This window comes from Pleurodeles waltl, chromosome 8 (assembly GCF_031143425.1).
Source record: "Pleurodeles waltl isolate 20211129_DDA chromosome 8, aPleWal1.hap1.20221129, whole genome shotgun sequence".
NCBI classification, from domain to species: Eukaryota; Metazoa; Chordata; class Amphibia; order Caudata; family Salamandridae; genus Pleurodeles; species Pleurodeles waltl.
This window is the reverse complement of record NC_090447.1, coordinates 1022854926-1022871556: the sequence shown is the minus strand read 5'-3', so window position 1 is coordinate 1022871556 and position 16631 is coordinate 1022854926. Positions and strand designations below refer to the sequence as shown.

The 16631-nt window shown below is 41.9% G+C and overlaps 1 protein-coding gene across 1 annotated transcript in view; it reads right to left on the bottom strand.

Annotated features, from left to right (window-relative positions):
• LOC138249574 (uncharacterized) overlaps nucleotides 1-16631 on the bottom strand; it is a 105606-nt gene that overhangs the window by 72656 nt on the left and 16319 nt on the right. The gene's annotated exons all lie outside the window — the stretch shown is intronic.

Here is a 16631-nt window from a genome sequence, read left to right as displayed (position 1 = left end):
ATTATGAGCGTGGTGGTATGTAATGCCAATGGTTTACCCTTGTTGAATGTCCGCCGTGGTGATTCGTGGGTCATAATGCGATGGGCGTTGTTCTGTTGGCGTAACGGTGTGGGTTTTGGGACCGCCAGTTGGCGGATTTGTGTATGTGGCTGTATTCTGTCGGATTGGGGTTTGTGTGTCATAATATGGTGAATGGATATTCGCCAGCGCGGTGGTAAGTTGGCAGCCGTCAGCAGAGCGGTAAGAGGCATTTACCACCAATGTTATAATGAGGGCCTTTAACCTTACACTTAAATGAAGAGGGACATAATGTGGAGAATGTGCTTACAGAGAAAAGAGGTGTTGGTATGAAAACTAAGAGGTTTCTTAAAATATGTGGAAAAATGCAAAGGGTGCAAAAAAATGAAAATAAAAAGTGGGGTTTAAAATCAGCTAAGAAAGGAGCTGGAGTAAGTGACACTTAAACTAATACAACTTATAAGAAAACAGATACTTTAACAAGAAGACACAATTTAAGGAAATACGAGTCAAGATGTTTCGTACAAGGGCAGTACAGAGTTCAGTACAAACTATGAGGCAGTATGATATTAGAAGGAAAGCAGTCAAACAAAAACAACATATGAGACTGTAGTTGATAAAGCATTTACCCTGAAGCAGAAACTATTTATTTTGATATTGAACAGAATGAAAACTCTGGATAAAGCAATGCTCTTTATGAAGAGAAGAAGCCAAAAAAACTTGTAAATAGAAATAATTTGTGTAAAATGTTCAGAGGAGAATGGAAGCATATGTATAGTACTGAACCTTTCTTTAAAGAAGAAAGCTACTTCCAAGAGGACACATTGGTGCATACAGTTGAAGCAACTGACTTTCCTGACTTTTTGAGAGAAGCAATCTCAAACATTAGGGACACCATTTTGAAGACACCTGGAGAAGTTCTCCCTTTGGATCCTACCAACATTTTAATACAGGTTCTTAGAGTAATTTGTCATGGTCAGTAACAACACCTACTGGATTACATGCACATAACATGAAAGGAATTACTTTACATTGACTTCTGATGCTGCCTATGGAACATGACACCAAACTGGAGTACCAAAGGTAATCTGGTGAAGCTTTTTCATGAAGTCTCAAAAGTACTGAATAAATTAAAACCTTTAATCATTGATGAGCTGAGCATGGTCTCATACTTTATGCTTACCTTTGTACTCTTGAGAATGTAACAGTTTCTAAGGGCAGACTATGGTGTGCTATTTTGAAGAAAACACTTGATTGTGTCTGGTGATCTACTGCAAATCAAATCGGCCAAAGGACAGTCTGTGTTAAAGACACAACTCCATGATTCTTTGGGAAGTATTGAAAATGTAAGCATTTGGGCAAACTTCCAATACAAAGAACAACTTAGGAATTTGTGACAAGTATCTGACAATGAATATACAAACATTCTGAAGGGTATTTGAGTAGGTGTTCTTACAAAAGAGAGGAAGTGTCAGTTAAATTCAACTTGTCAAGAAACTATTTCCTACATACAAGACAACAGCAGAGCTCATGTTCACTTTCATTCAAGAAGGAAAATCCATTCTCTGCCTAATGCCTACACTCCAGGAGTGCCCCTGTTTTAATAAAGAATTACTAAAACTGGACAAAGAAGACATTTTTTAACTTACATCAATAAACCAAATGGAACATCAGGGTGTGATAGTGCTCCTAAATGAAAAACTACAAGCAAATTTGAATTCATTGGAAAGGCATCTTTCAGAACTGCACTGCTGGATTAGAGAAGTCTTTAAGTGTTTGTAAGAACTGTAATTTTGTGTTTAAACCTAAATGTTGAGGAAGGTTTAGTTAATGGTGCTATGGGGAAATTGATTGATTTCATTTCTTTTACTAATAGGAATGAGGTTGAATACCTAGCAATAACATTTGATCAGGTTGATGGTGTAAAACAGATTGGAAGGTCCATTGCACATTTTTAGCCTGTGAAATACTTGTATGTTCACTGGAAGCAGATTTCACATTCTCTAGAATATACTATGACTATTCATAAATCTCAAGGTTTAAGTGTAGATGCAGTATTTATTAATATTGGTAGCACTGTGTTTAAGGAAGGTATGTCATATGTAGCTGTATCGCAAGTTAGATCATTGTCCAGACTGCATCTTGTTGAGTTTGATAGCAGTAAAGTAAATTACAATTTAAGTTGTGTGAAAGAGAACAATGGATCATTTAGGACAATATCCAGTTTATGAAATGCTACCATCTACCGAAAGTGAAAAACTTTCAAAGAATTGAAGTGATGTTGTTAAGAAGAAAGGAAAGAAAGACAACAAGCAAATTGTTAAGAAAAAGAACTGACAATGACAGAGATAATCTTGAATACAGGTTGTCAAACCCCTCTGGAGTCAACTGCTATGCCAATGTGGTTCTTAATGCACTGTCTATATTACCTCATGTTGTCATGCGACTGAACAGACAAAACAGAAAACACTGTGCTCCACACTGTTTGCTTTGTTAAAATATCTCTGCAGTGATAGAAGTTAAACAAACTGTGTGCCACACATTTGAGACCATGTAGATGTATACACTGGATCTGTATAGTCTACCCGATATAGTCAAGAAGATGCACAGGAATTTCTAATGGTGATGTTTGATATTTTAGGAGAAGAGAAAGTACCTATTGACAATTTATTTGGTCTTAGTTACTCATGGAACCATGAGTATGAAGATTGTTCTTTAACATTAAGAACAGAAATACATTCAGAGTGATGTATTTACTTAATACTTAATGTATTTACTTAATACTTAATACTACCAGATTGTAAAACTGTCATTTTTGAAGGATTGTTTAAAGAAGTTACACAAAACCATAGCTGCAGAAATTGTTGATCAGGTCATCTGTTAACTTTACATGTACAAAGAAGTGCCAAGTATCTTATTTGAATGCTACAGTGATGAAGAACAGATGGGATCATATTGGAAACAGAGATTACTAATTTTAAGCCAGGACAAATAGCTATTTCAGGAAAAACATACACTACTATGGCTATCATATTTCAGGAAGGAGTTAGGGCCTCGTTACGAGTTTGGTGGTCCGTGGGCCTCCATGGTAGCGGTGGCGGTCCAACCTCTTCAACAATGGCAGTTGGACCGGCCAATAACAAATTTGGGGGTCAGACTGCTAGAAGACCGCCAGCAGATTTCCAGGCACCGCCATTGTCAGTGCAGCAGGGACTGAAACAAACCTGACTGCGGGGGCCAATGTTGGAGATCTCAGCATTGGGACTGCTATGGATATTACGACCTGCAGGACCACCAAGCTTTCAATGGTGATCCCATTGCCATGGAAAGCTTGCCAGTCAGGTAGATCGGGGGCCCTGAACTGGGGAACGCAGTGAGTACGGCCCCATGAACAGTGACTCAGGGGCCAATGTGCGCCACCCCTAATAATCTGGGGCACAGGGGGCATACTGGGTCTCATGCAAGATATGGTTCATGGGCACGGTCCGCCCATCGTGCCAACAGGTATGGATGCATGGCTGTCAGTAGCTCTATAATACTGCCTCCAGCTTCCCCCCACCAGTCATCCAAGCCCCGTGGTGAACTTGTAATCTGGCGGTCTTGGGACTGTCGGCCTGGCGCAGTTGAAAGACCACCACCTTGGTGGTCCGGCGGTCCGACTGCCAATCTCCTTATGAAGCCCTTACTGTTACATCTGGACACTATACTCTCTATTTAAAAAGTAAAACTGGGTGGACAGAATGTAATGAAAATAACATCACATTCAAGCAAAAACAGCCCTATAAGCTACAAAATTCCTATTTTTTCTTTCTTGAACCTACTTTCTAATGATGATTACAACTGAAAAAGTGAAATTGTATAGTTGTGGCTGTTCTATTATGACTATTCATGATGTCATGCGGCCTCTCGGGGTAATGACTTTATAAGACCTATGAGATGCTGATGTGCAGTTAACGATACAGAGCAGTTGGCAGTAAATTGGAAAAAAGACAGAACATACTATAAACCCAGACAAAAAAACTATTTCTGGAGAAACAAATGCTACTGAGGCTATCAGCTTTCATGATTTTGTTAATATTACATCTGAATACTACAATTTGTATTTGAAAGCTGAAACTGAATGGATACAATGTAATGAGAAGATAATTACAATCAAACAAATATTACATCTTGACCTTCTGAGTTCCAAGGAAAAGTAAAATAGTGTAGTTGTCGTTCATGTATTATCAATTTTTATGACATCATACGACCTACCAGGGGTGATGTTTTTATAATTGTCTCCATATGCTAGTGTCATTTATATATATTAGTGGTATTGTAGTAGTCTTACTACAAAGGTGGTTACTTTCAGTATAGGCGTCTTTAGATAAGTTGAATAAGTATAGGTAAAAATAATGGTTGTATTATTGTAGTAAGTGCAATGCATATTGAAGCTTATTTACAGTGACATACCTTGCAATTCTGTGTTTTTTCTACAATGTATGTGATTTTTTTCCCTACTCTTCAAGGATGATTCCTTATACAATACATCATCTATTTTGTATAAGTATAGAACACGAGAACAGTAAAAAAGGGAATATTACATGTTTAAATTAAATATAAGATTGTATTACACCATATGAAATGTGTACTATTTTTTATTGCCATGAAGGTTTGCATTCCAGAGACTAAAAGTTTTTCTCTTTGTATACAGATCAATAAAACTTTGTACTGGAGTAATGTTGGTTACTAATTAGTTATTTCAGTGCTGTTCAACAAATGTACATACTTAAGATACGAACTGAGGTTAACAGTGATATACCAATGACATATCCATGCACACATCAATGCAGACAGTGACACACCCAGCCAAACTAATGCAGCCAACAGCACAGTCAGGCAGACAGTGATACACACACTAACAAACCCAGACATACACTGATGCGTACACAGAGACACCAGGCAGACATTTGTGCAGACACTAACCCACTCACCATATGGTAATACAGCCACTGACACACCTAGGTACACAACGAAGCAGACACTGACACACCCAGCCAAACACTAATGCATCCAGTAACACACGCACTGATACACTCACTAACAAACCCAAGCCTACACTGAGACATCAACACGCACACTGATTCATACTCTAATACACCCAAGCACAGACTAATGCTTAAACTGATAAACCCAGGCACATACTGATGCAGACACTAGCACACTCATCAAACATACCTAGGTAAACACAAACGCATCTAATAACACACCCAGGTATACACTTATGCAGTCAATGACACATCCAAGCACACATCAATGCACCCACTGACACATTGAATTCAGTTCAATTCATGAAGTCTAGCATGTAGCTAGCAAAAGGCCTCCCACTGCTAAACAGAAATTGAAGGTCGTAAGCCACACTGAAGTACTATAATCTTGTTGAAAGACAGTTCATTGTCAGGTTGTTGTACCTCTAATGAAGAGTTTTCCATAGTTTAGATGCCAGGGAGGCCATGGAACGGCCATTCCACCGGGTCCTATAGGTTTTAGGAACATTCAACAAATAGGCCGCAGAGGATCTAAGAGGCCTATTGGGGCTTGAAAGAGAAGAGAAAGATTTTAACAGAGGGGTAACCCTACTGTGATGTGCTGCATTCAAAATGCAGAGAGCCTTAAATTGCACACGTTGCTCCACCGGAAGCCAGTGTAGTGCTGCCAAAGCTTTTTTGGCAGACTGGTGTTTTGGAATGTTCAAGAGGAGTCAAGTGGCAATTTTCTGAACCACCAGCAAACCATTTAGCACGTATTGAGGTGAGCCAATATATAGGGTGTTGCCATAATCGAGGCGTGAAATTACAAGGACCTGGACAATCAGTCTTTTGGCTAAAAGAGGAAGAAGGTCAAAGGCTTTCCTCAACTGTCTTAGGACTCCGAACCAGGTGGTCACATGCTTCTTTACTTGATAGTCCAAAGTAGGCCTGGAATCCAGTGATATCCTGAGGCATTTCATTGAGATTTTGGGGTTTGGGAGGCTCATCAGACAATTCGGTAGGGGTGTATTATCCAGTAGCATAACCTTGCTTTAATCTTCATTAAGTTTTAATCTGCAATTGGCCATCTACCTGACCACCTCTTGAAGACATGGAGTCAGTTGAAAGTTACTTGAGCTTGGGTCAGGGGAGACTGACATGATCAACTGGGTGTTACTGGAGTAAGAAACTAGTGACATCCCATAGGAACGCACTATCTCTGCCACGGGTGTATATAGAGATTGAAAAGCATGGGGCTTAAAGAAGACCCCTGATATACTCCATAGCTCAGGTGAAGGCTTTCTGAGAAACAGGACCAATCTAGTATCTGAAAGGTACGATTCTCCAAAAAGTAGGTGAGCCACTTTAGTGCCGTGCCATTGATACCCGCATTTGACATTTTCCAAATGAGAGTCGCATGATCCACGGATCAAAGGCTGCATTTAGATCTAAAAGCATGATGGCAAGTGTGCTTCCTTGATCCAAACAATGTCTCAGTTCCTCTGTCACAGTCAGCAAAGCAGTTTCCATGCTGTGCTGTGGTGTAAACCCCATTTGTATGGGGTGGAAAATATTGTGGGATTCCAGGAAGGCAAAAAGGTGTTTATTAACATGCTTTTCCAGGAGCTTAGAGGTTCCTGGTAGCAGAGAGAATGGCCTGCAATTGTTCAGACTAAGGGGGTTGAGACTGTTTTTTTTTTTAATACCACATGCTTCCATTATTATTAAGAGATAAATATAACAAATCAATTCTGACAGGGCAATACTTTTAAACCCCTGAAAAAGAATCTGGGAGGTGCAGGGTCTCGAGGAGAGCCATATTTTACTACCTACAAATGGTCTGTAAGAGTCTAGACTATAAGATTGGAGAAGGCCAACAGATTTGAGCCCTGTTACTGTAATGGGACATGTCATAATTGAAGGATTTTCAGATATGGCCCGTCAGGGAAGGAATAATATTTGTCCATACATTTCTTTTGAAAGAAGCATGGCCATTTATTGGTGTATTCCAGTGACAGCTCCTTTGCTATGGTGGACCAGCAACACCTTCCCCCAGCAACAAGCGCTGCAAATCCTTTAACAATGAAAGGAAAATAAACTAAGTTAAACGGGCTGGGCCATGAGGGTGGCAAGCAGAGAGGGGAGTGCACAGAGCACTTCCCTCAGTGAGCATGTGTGTTTGGCCGGCCGTCTCAGGCCGGCCAAACACACATGCTCGGTAGACTCTCTCCAGCCCAGCACTGAGTTTCCGGGCTAGAGAGAGTATGCACAGGCTCCCAGTCTGTAGGAAAGTACCATCTTTCTTGGCATGTTACCCCCGTTTTTACCTGTATGTTTTTTGCCTGTCTTACTGGGATCCTGCTGGTCAGGACCCCAGTGCTCATAGTTTATGGGCTAATGTGTGTGTCTGTATAGTGCCTAACTGTGTCACTGAGGCTCTGCTAATCATAACCTCAGTACTTATGCTCTCTCTGCATTTAAATTTGTCACTATAGGCTAGTGACTTCATTTGACAATTTCAATTGGCACACTGGACCCTCCTTATAAGTCCCCAGTATATGGTACCAATGTACCCAGGGCATTGGGATTCCAGGAGATCCTTATGGGCTGAATCATTTCTTTTGCCACCCATACGGAGCTCAGACAAACCGTTTCACAGGCCTGCCACTGCAGTCTGCATGTAATAACGCACACGTTATTTCACAGCCATTTTCACTGCACTTAATTAACTTATAAGTCACCTATATGTCTAACCTTCACTTGCTGAAGGTTAGGGGCAAAGTTACTAAGTGTGAGGGCACCCTTGCACTAGCAAAGGTGCCCCCATAGACTGCAGGTCCATTTCCCGGTACTTTTTGAGTACGGGGACACCATTACATGTGTGCACTACATATAGGTCAATGCCTATATGTAGCTTCACAATTGTAACTCCGAATCTGGCCATGTAAGGTGTCTAAGATCATGGAATTGCCCCCCCATTCCAAATATGGTGTTGGGTAGCCAATTCCATGCATCCTGGGGGGGCTCCACTATGGACCCCCAGTACTGCTAAACCAGCTCTCTGAGGCTTGCACTGCAGCTACAGATGCTGCCACCACACAGGCAGGGTTCTGCCCCCCTGGGGCCTGAGCATCTCAGTCCCAGGAAGGCAGACCAAAGCATTTCCTTTGGGAGCAGGGTGTTACAACCTCTCCCTTTGGAAGGTGTTACAGGCTGTGGAGGGGTAGCCTCCCCCACCCTCTGGAAATGCTTTGAAGGGCACAGATGGTGCCCTTCTTGCATAAGCCAGTCTTTACCGGTTCAGGGACCCCTTGTCCCCTGCCTGGCATGAAACTGGACAAAGGAAAGGGGAGTGACCACTCCCCATCCATCTCCACCGTAGGGGTGGTGCCCAGAGCTCCTCCAGTGTGTCCCAGACTTCAGCTATCTTGCTTTGCAGCACTCTGGAGGTCTCTGAGTGGCCAGTGCCAGCAGATGATGTCTGAGACCCCTCCTGATAAGTCCTTACCTGATAACATAGCCAATCCCCCTATCAGGGCTGTTTAGAGTCTCTCCTGTGGGTTCTCTTGAATTTCTACTTGCAAGTTTCCATCAGGAATTCTCTGAAACTACTACTTCATCCTCTGACCTCGGATCGACCGCAGACTGCTCCAGGAACCACTGTAACAGCAACAAAGTATCCAGAAGGGCTACTTTTCCTCTGCAAATTCATCTCCAGCCAGCAACTGCAACAGTTTCCATGATGTGCACGCTCTGGGGACTCCCTGTCTTCACCATGCACCAGAAGGACCAAAGAAATCTCCTGTGAAGTGACGGAGTCACTTCCCTGTTCCTGCAGACACCTTCTAAGACGATAACCAGTTCTCTTGGACTCCTCTCCTGGCGACGAGCCTGCTCCGTGTAACACAGATGGTGGACCCCTTCGACACAGGCTGTCCTAAGGTCTTGCTGTCCTCATTTGGAGGAGGTAAGCTTGCCTTCCCCATTGGTGACAGTACCCCTGTGCACCACGTAATTTTTAACTCCTGAGGCCTCTGTGCACTATTTTCAAGAATCCTTCATACGCAGTCTGGCCCAGGTCCCCAGCACTCTATCCTGTGACACTCAACTCGCTGAGTTGCCCTCCAGTGGCATGGGACCTTCTTTTGTAGTGCTGCAACAACTGCAATTTGCACCTTCTTTGTCCCCGTGTCCTGGGACCTCTGTGGGTGCTGCCTGGTCATCTGTGGGTTCCTCCAGTGTTGGGAGCCCCCTGCCTCCTCAGTCTCAGTTGAAGCCCCTATGTCCCACCTGGGTCCAGGCAGTGCCACTTTCACGCAATCTGCGACATTGCTTGAACCAAGGCTTGTTAGACGAATCCAATGCCGAAACTCGCCTACATCAAACATCTCTAAGTGGGACATCCATTGCATCATGCAGGAACCCACAGCCATCTTCCTTTGGTGCATTTCTGCAGTCTTCGTCCAACCGGGGACTCTTCTTTTGCACCCCTTCTGGGTTGGCAGGGGCTCCTGTCCTTCTTGGATTTCTGGACTTGGTCTCCTTCTTTTGCAGGTCTTCAGGTCCAGGAATCCACCATTTGTTGTTTGCAGTCTTGCTTTGTTCTTGCAATAACTCTAATCACGACTTGTAGTGTGACTAAGGAAACTTGCAGTACTTTCCTCCTACTTTCCTTGGGAATGGGGTGGGTATTTCACTCAGCTTTGCTGCATTCTTACTCTCCCTGTGATTCTCTACTCACTACACTTGTCTAGGGGGGAATTCTGGATTCTCATTCCACTTTCTTAGTATATGGTTTGTGTTGTCTCTAGATCTATTTTCGCCTGTTGCATTATACAGTATTTCCTATTGTTTGCACTATCCTATGTCCAATTACTTACCTTATTTTGGTGTCTAGTGTATATATTGTGAATAATCCTTACCTCCAGAAGGCGTATTGCCTCCAAAATATTTTTGGTACTGTGTCACCCAAATAAACTACCCGTATTTTTGGTAACACTGAGTATTGTCTTTACTTTATAAGTACTGTGTAACTATAAGTGGTATTGCATGAGCTTTGCATATCTCCTAGTTCAGCCTAAGTTGCTCTGCTATAGCTACCTCTATCAGCCTAAGCTGCTAGAACACTACTACATTCAGTAACAAGAGATAACTGAACCTGGTGTAAGGTGTAAGTACCCAAGGTACCCACTACAAACCATGCCAGCCTCCTACACTGAGAGATAGTAAGGGAAACTGAGGAGGAAGTTAAGGGGGCTCCAAAATGATTGTCGCACTGGGCGCCACCAGTGCTAAAGCCTGTGATGATGGGTATGTGGCAAGGTGAAGTAATACAGTGACCTTTTTTTGGTCTTTGTTAATGTCAATGGAGAACCAGGAGATTTAAGAAAAAATATGGTGTGGTTATTGACTGTTGCACACATCTCTCATGCACAAACCTAATGACTGTTTTAGAAAATAAATCTGCCTTCTATGTAGGATAGTGCTTTAGAAGGACAGTTTTTGCCAGTATCAGAGCTGGCATCTTGGTAGATGACTGTTGCCCGAGCCCTAACTTAGTTTATGGAGGACAACTCTGAGGCAGGATCAGAAACTAAAACAGCAGACACTGAGACAGCATCTGAGGGAGAGGGAAATTAAACAGAATCTGGAAGTGATTCTTCAGTCGGCGGAGATCACACTGACATTTCATCTTCCAGTATTTCCGAGGGACACAATGATATCAGTCAAATTGTTCCTTCACAAGCACAGTCTGTGTAGAGGGGTGACCGTAGCAGGTTAGACCACCCAGAGAGCAGGCATATTTGGTGGCTAGCACAGACGGAGTGTTTTCTTGGCAGCCCTAAATTCCACTGTTCCTTGGCACATTGGATATAAAGTCAATTCAGACAACTTTTTGGCAATTGACTACATCCATCTCTTTTTAGATGTTGACTTCCTTGAGCAAATTCTGCAGTAAAAACATTTCCATACCAAACAATTTGTGAGGTAGCATGGAGGCACTCTATGGCCTCATTCTAAGTTACACAATGGAATCCCTCCTTGCTTGATGAGTTGAAGGTATTTTTTGGCCTTACACTCAAAATGAGGTTAGTGTAGAAACTAACCTTGCAGTCCTACTGGTCTACTGACCCCCATCTTTGCACAATACATGAGCAGAGATTTTTTTTCTATTACAGTGCATGCTGCATTTCAATCACAACTCTGCTGCATTGCCCCAGGACCATCCAGGCCATGACTAGTTGATCAAAATTCAGCCTATTGTGGAATGTTTGTATGGCAGGTTTCAGGAGATTTCTACTCCTGGAAAGAATTCAGCCATTAATGAGTCCTTGATCCTGTTCAAATGGTGGCTACTGGTCAGGCAGTACCTTGCAACCAAAGGACTTACTTTGTCATCAAGCTGTACATCCTGTCTTAGAGATCTACTGGCTATGTGTACAGCTTAAGAGTGTATACAGGAAAGGTTCCACTCTGATCCCGGTAAGTCACAGGGAAGTTTGTATGGGAGCTTGTTCAGTCACTCCTTCACAAAGGTTGTAACCTTTATGTGGACAATTTATATACAGAAGTGGAGCTATACAGTGAGCTGAACAAAGCTGGCACTGTGGCCTGTGGTACAGTTTGTTGTTGCTGTAAAGGGTTCCTGCAGGAGGTTGTTTGTATGAAGCTCTAAAAATCCCAAAGCACTGTGTTGCGGTCCAACAAAATGCTCACAGCCAAGTTCCTCGGATAAGCTTGAATTGTATGTGCTCAATACTACTCATGATTAGAGCTTTTTCCCAATCACGGTTTGGGTTCAGATGGCCAGAGTTCACCAGCCCATATGGATAAGAAAGACAAGGTTCTCCAGCCATACAATGCCAACCATAAACTCACACTTGGTACAAGAAACTCTTTACCCACCTGATCCAGATGGCAACATACAATGCTTATGTTGTTTATTGTCAGACAAGCACAGGAAGACTCATGTCTTTCCTTGCCTTTCAGCTGTCCATCATTAATAGTCCTATTTTGACTGAAACAACAACATCCACTTCATATGTTCTGGAACACGTGTCAAGGCTGCGGGAGCAACACATGCTGATCACATTCCTAAAACACCTAAAAAGGCTCAACCATGTTGTTGTTGTAAAACCTGCTCTAAGTACAAAAAAGGCCAGGAGTATTGTGCATCATGTCCCCAGTGTTCATCTTAGCCAGCCCTATGGTTTCTTACTTGCTTTATGTTGTATCAGACAAAAGTGAAGTACTGTGATATTGACTGAGGTGGTGCTACCGTTAGGTAAACCTTTCAATGGCTGTTGATGGATATCTACCTTCCATGGGCCTCTACGTCTCTAGGGAAGCACCCATTGAATTATAGTTCCTCTATTTGAGGAAATCATGGACATCCTTATGGCCTGCTCAACACCTTTGTCTGCTGCCAGAACATGGTAGTTATTCTGTTTGCTCATTGAAAAGTAGAATGTATCCCCCGCACTAAACATAATGAAAGACAAAGCATGTGCCTCTTCGTCAAATTGTAACCTGTGTGGTATAATTTTAAAGGCTCAACTAGATTTTGAAGTACTTTTTAGGGATCTTCTGCATACTACACAAGGACCACAATGATTGCCCACGAGAACCAGAGTGAGTGTAATAAGTCATAATCACTTTACTTTATTTCAGTAAAAACATCCCATAAACGTGCAATACATAACAATCCAGAAATAAAGATTATAAAAAGAGTACCAATAAAATAAATAACAAACTCTAAAAAGAGAAATGTTAAAAACAAGGTAAGATGAAAGTATTTAAAAAAATTATTTCTCCATAAACATAATACTTGAGAAACATCCAGTCCCGACTAAAGCATCAAGCTAATAGACTTACACTTAAATACAATGAATGTGCACTATAACACCTGCTTCTAAGAACTACTGCCAAGTCTTATTCTTTAAAATCGCTAATCTAAAACGCCATATTGATTCAAGAAATGTTGCCACAGGGTAAACTATTTGTACAGATGGATCAGATTTAAATACTCTCTCAGCAGATAAACAGTTCCTAAAACCCTAACAGTTCCATAATAATAATAAGTCAAACTAATGTGCCATGGGACTTATTCACCAACATTTCTACTTGATTTGAAAGTGTGCAAGCTCAATTAGTAACTTGTCTCATAACCAATGTTATTCAAAAAGGGTACTGGGTGCAATATCTTGTATGATGACTGTTTTCACATCTTTAGAGTAAGATATGAAAGCAATCATCATATAAGATATTGTTTCCTTTAGCTTTAGTTGGTACTCGAGTTTTCATACTTTCAAAGCAAATCTAGAAATGTTGGTGAAGGAGTCCCACAGGAAATTTGTTTGGCTTGTTACTTTAGGAAACATAGGCAGTATTCCCCAGCATGCTTGCCTTGGTTTCAACTGTAGATGTGCTGGCTAAGTTTGAGTAACGTCCCCAGAAGGCATACTCAGACTCCCCCAACTTGCATCCACAATCTACAAGGCATTGGATTTAGCATGGTAAGTGTGCTGAAGGTGCCAAAAGACTTGTTTTCTTTAGCTTCAATTAGCTAGGGACGGAAGTCATCAGTAGTTTAGTTTAGTTTTAGTTTTTATGCATTTGTAGAGCGCGTAGGTACCCTAGGGCATCCCAGCGCTGAAGGTACAGGAAAATTCTTGAGAAGAGCAGGAGGGACTGGCTAATGACTGAAGAGAATAGTTTTCAACCTTTTCCTAAAAAGAGATTCAGAAGGTTCATGGTGGAGCTCAGGAGGTAGGGCATTCCAAAGACGGGCAGCCTTGATAAAGAAAGAGTTTCGTCCCCATGATCTATTGACACGGGGTATATGAATCTGTTGGGAGGAAGATGATCTCAAGTTTCTCGAAGGAGCGTAAATGGAGATTAGTTTTCTGAAGAAATGTGGACCTCTATGATGTAGGGCTCTATGAGTGATACACATGGATTTAAAATGTATGCGGTGTTTGATCGGCAGCCAATGAAGTGCTTCAAGAGCCGGCTTGGCAGATAGATGTCTGGGACAGTTCGTAAGGAGCCAGTATAGGTTCACTTGGGAAGTATACAGGACTAGTCAGGGCTCTGATAAGGACAAGGACAGAGTCATGAATGGGTCATAAAAGATTACAGTAGGTGTAGTTTCACAGGGATATTACATGAGTAGAAGGCAGATAGTAAATGTAGTACAGGTACTCATGCATTACCTTATCTTTACCTATGGATTCAATTCCATTGGCACTGCACTCACCCCGATGCTAAATTGCTTTGGTATATGTGATTAAATGCTTGACCTGCTTGCCATGTTCTTCTTCCGTCAAAACTTAGTAGATGTACAGTTTACTCTATGAAATGTGTATTGCTGCCATAGAACTGCACAAAATGGTGGATGGGACATATGCTATGTTTTCACAGTCTTTTCTCTGTGTCAAAAACTACTGTTCTTCACAGTTTCTTACATTCTCTTTAGGGAACTTCAGCAGTTTTGCCCAGCATGATTGCCATAGTTTGAAAGGTAGATATGCTCACTCAGTTCAAGGAATGATGCCTTGGAGGAATACTCGGATACCCCAACTTGCACCCAGAAGGAGTTGACTTTACAGTAAGCGTGCTAAAGATGCATGAAAGATATGTCTCCCTGAGCCTCATGTGGCTGTCATGGGAGTCATTAGTAAAGTTTTACTAGGTATGCGTTTGGTAATGTTCAGAAAGAAAGAAGGAGGCGGTTACTTGCAGGTGCTAAAATGTAGTCAAACTGATTCGGTCCTGTGGCAAATGCATGTGATGGGCCCTTGCTTGTTGATGTGAGTGCACTGATTGGTTGGACTGGACCCGTGGCTGGTGGCATGAATGGCTTGTGTGTGGTGCATGAATGGAGTGTGAATGTACCATAAAGTGGTTGGTGTCTTGGTGTAGCTTATGGCTCACCTTCTGAAGTCTTAGCTTCAATATTCAGATACTTTGTGCATTGAAGCTAGCATTTCTGGAGGTGCTAAAATCAACCAGTGTAAGTGGTGTATTAACTTTAAACAATTAGTACCAGACTTATCTGCAGCTGTAAGATGGCTGTTACTGAGAACTCCATGTTTTTTTTTCCTCATTATGGGTCGCTGTGGGTTGTCAGCCCTAGCTCAGCTGGCACCTACGCAAACCTGCACATTTTTGAAAACTAGAAAACTAGTGGAGTCCAGGACTGCAGGACTTGCATGGCTCCCACCCGGCTATCTTACCCAGAAGCCCTTGCAAACATCAAACTTTGGTAAGAAACATACATTTTCATCACTTTCTGTGATGGAAAGACATGGAATCTGTGTGGAGCCACGTTTCCTACCATCCTGAGTTCCCCCATGTCTCCGAATATGAACAGTATCCGACTTGCATGGACTTGCATGGGTGACCGAAGAGAAAACAACATAAAAACCCCTAAATAGCTATGTTGAGAGAGAAGCTGTAGAGGAAGGTGAGTTATTTGCTGCTGTGCTGTGGTACCACCTATGCCACCTATGCAAACCTATGAACCACAGACATCTTTTAAAACTAGACAACCGAGGGAGTCTGGGGTAGTGTGCCTTGATTGTATCTTATGAGGTTATCTTACCCACAATGCTCTTCAAAACTAAAACTCTGACTGAAATCACACATTTGCCTTCTATTTTTGTGATGTAAAGTTCTCAAATCCACAGGAATCCACAAAATTACTACCACTCAGCATTACCCCACTTGTGCCAATAAAAATTCTGCCCCACTTGTGTGGCTTGGTCTAGTGCCCGCTAAAGGAATGGCTCAAACTAAGGTCAAAGGGAGCCATCACCAGAGAAAGCCCATTGAAAGTGGTTTGATCTGTTTCTCTCATGGGCACTAGGCCTGTCCACAAAAGTGAGGTACCATTTTTATCAGAAGCCTTACGGGAATGCCAAATGGACAGAAGTTTGTGGCTCACTGCAAGTTCCAGAACTTTCAATCACAGAAATGTGAGAAAAATGTATTTTATTTCTTCAGTAAAAGTTTGAAGTTTGCAAGGTATTCCCTGTAAAAAAACAAAAGCAAGAGAGACCCACGCAAATCAGCCCACTTTGCATAACTCTAGGTATCTAGATTTTTATAAATGTACTTGATGGCCAGGTTTCCCTAGGTGCTGGAAGAGCTGAGATCCAAAATCTAGAGCTATCCACATTGAAATAAAGGTCAGTTTTCAGTGGAAAAATGCTTTCCGTCCATGTTGCATTTTGGGCCATTTCCTGTCGCAGACACCAAGCCTTCCCACACAGGTGAGGTACCATTTTTATTGAGAGACTTGTGGAAGCATAAAATGGCAGAATATATGTTTTACCAGTTGGGCTTTGCTGCATTTGTGCTTTTCAAATGTAATTCAGTAAATAAGAAACAAGACATAAAAGAAAAATACTGTCTAAATCATACGTTAGTGCGGGTACCCCAGTAATTCAGAGATGTACAAATAACTATTGCTCCTAAACTCCATTTTCATGTGCAGATTTCAGAAATAAATAGGTTTCCTTGATACACATTTTTTACTCTCCCTACTTTGCTATATGAATTGGTCTATATTCAGTACTCAATGAAAAACTATTGCACAAG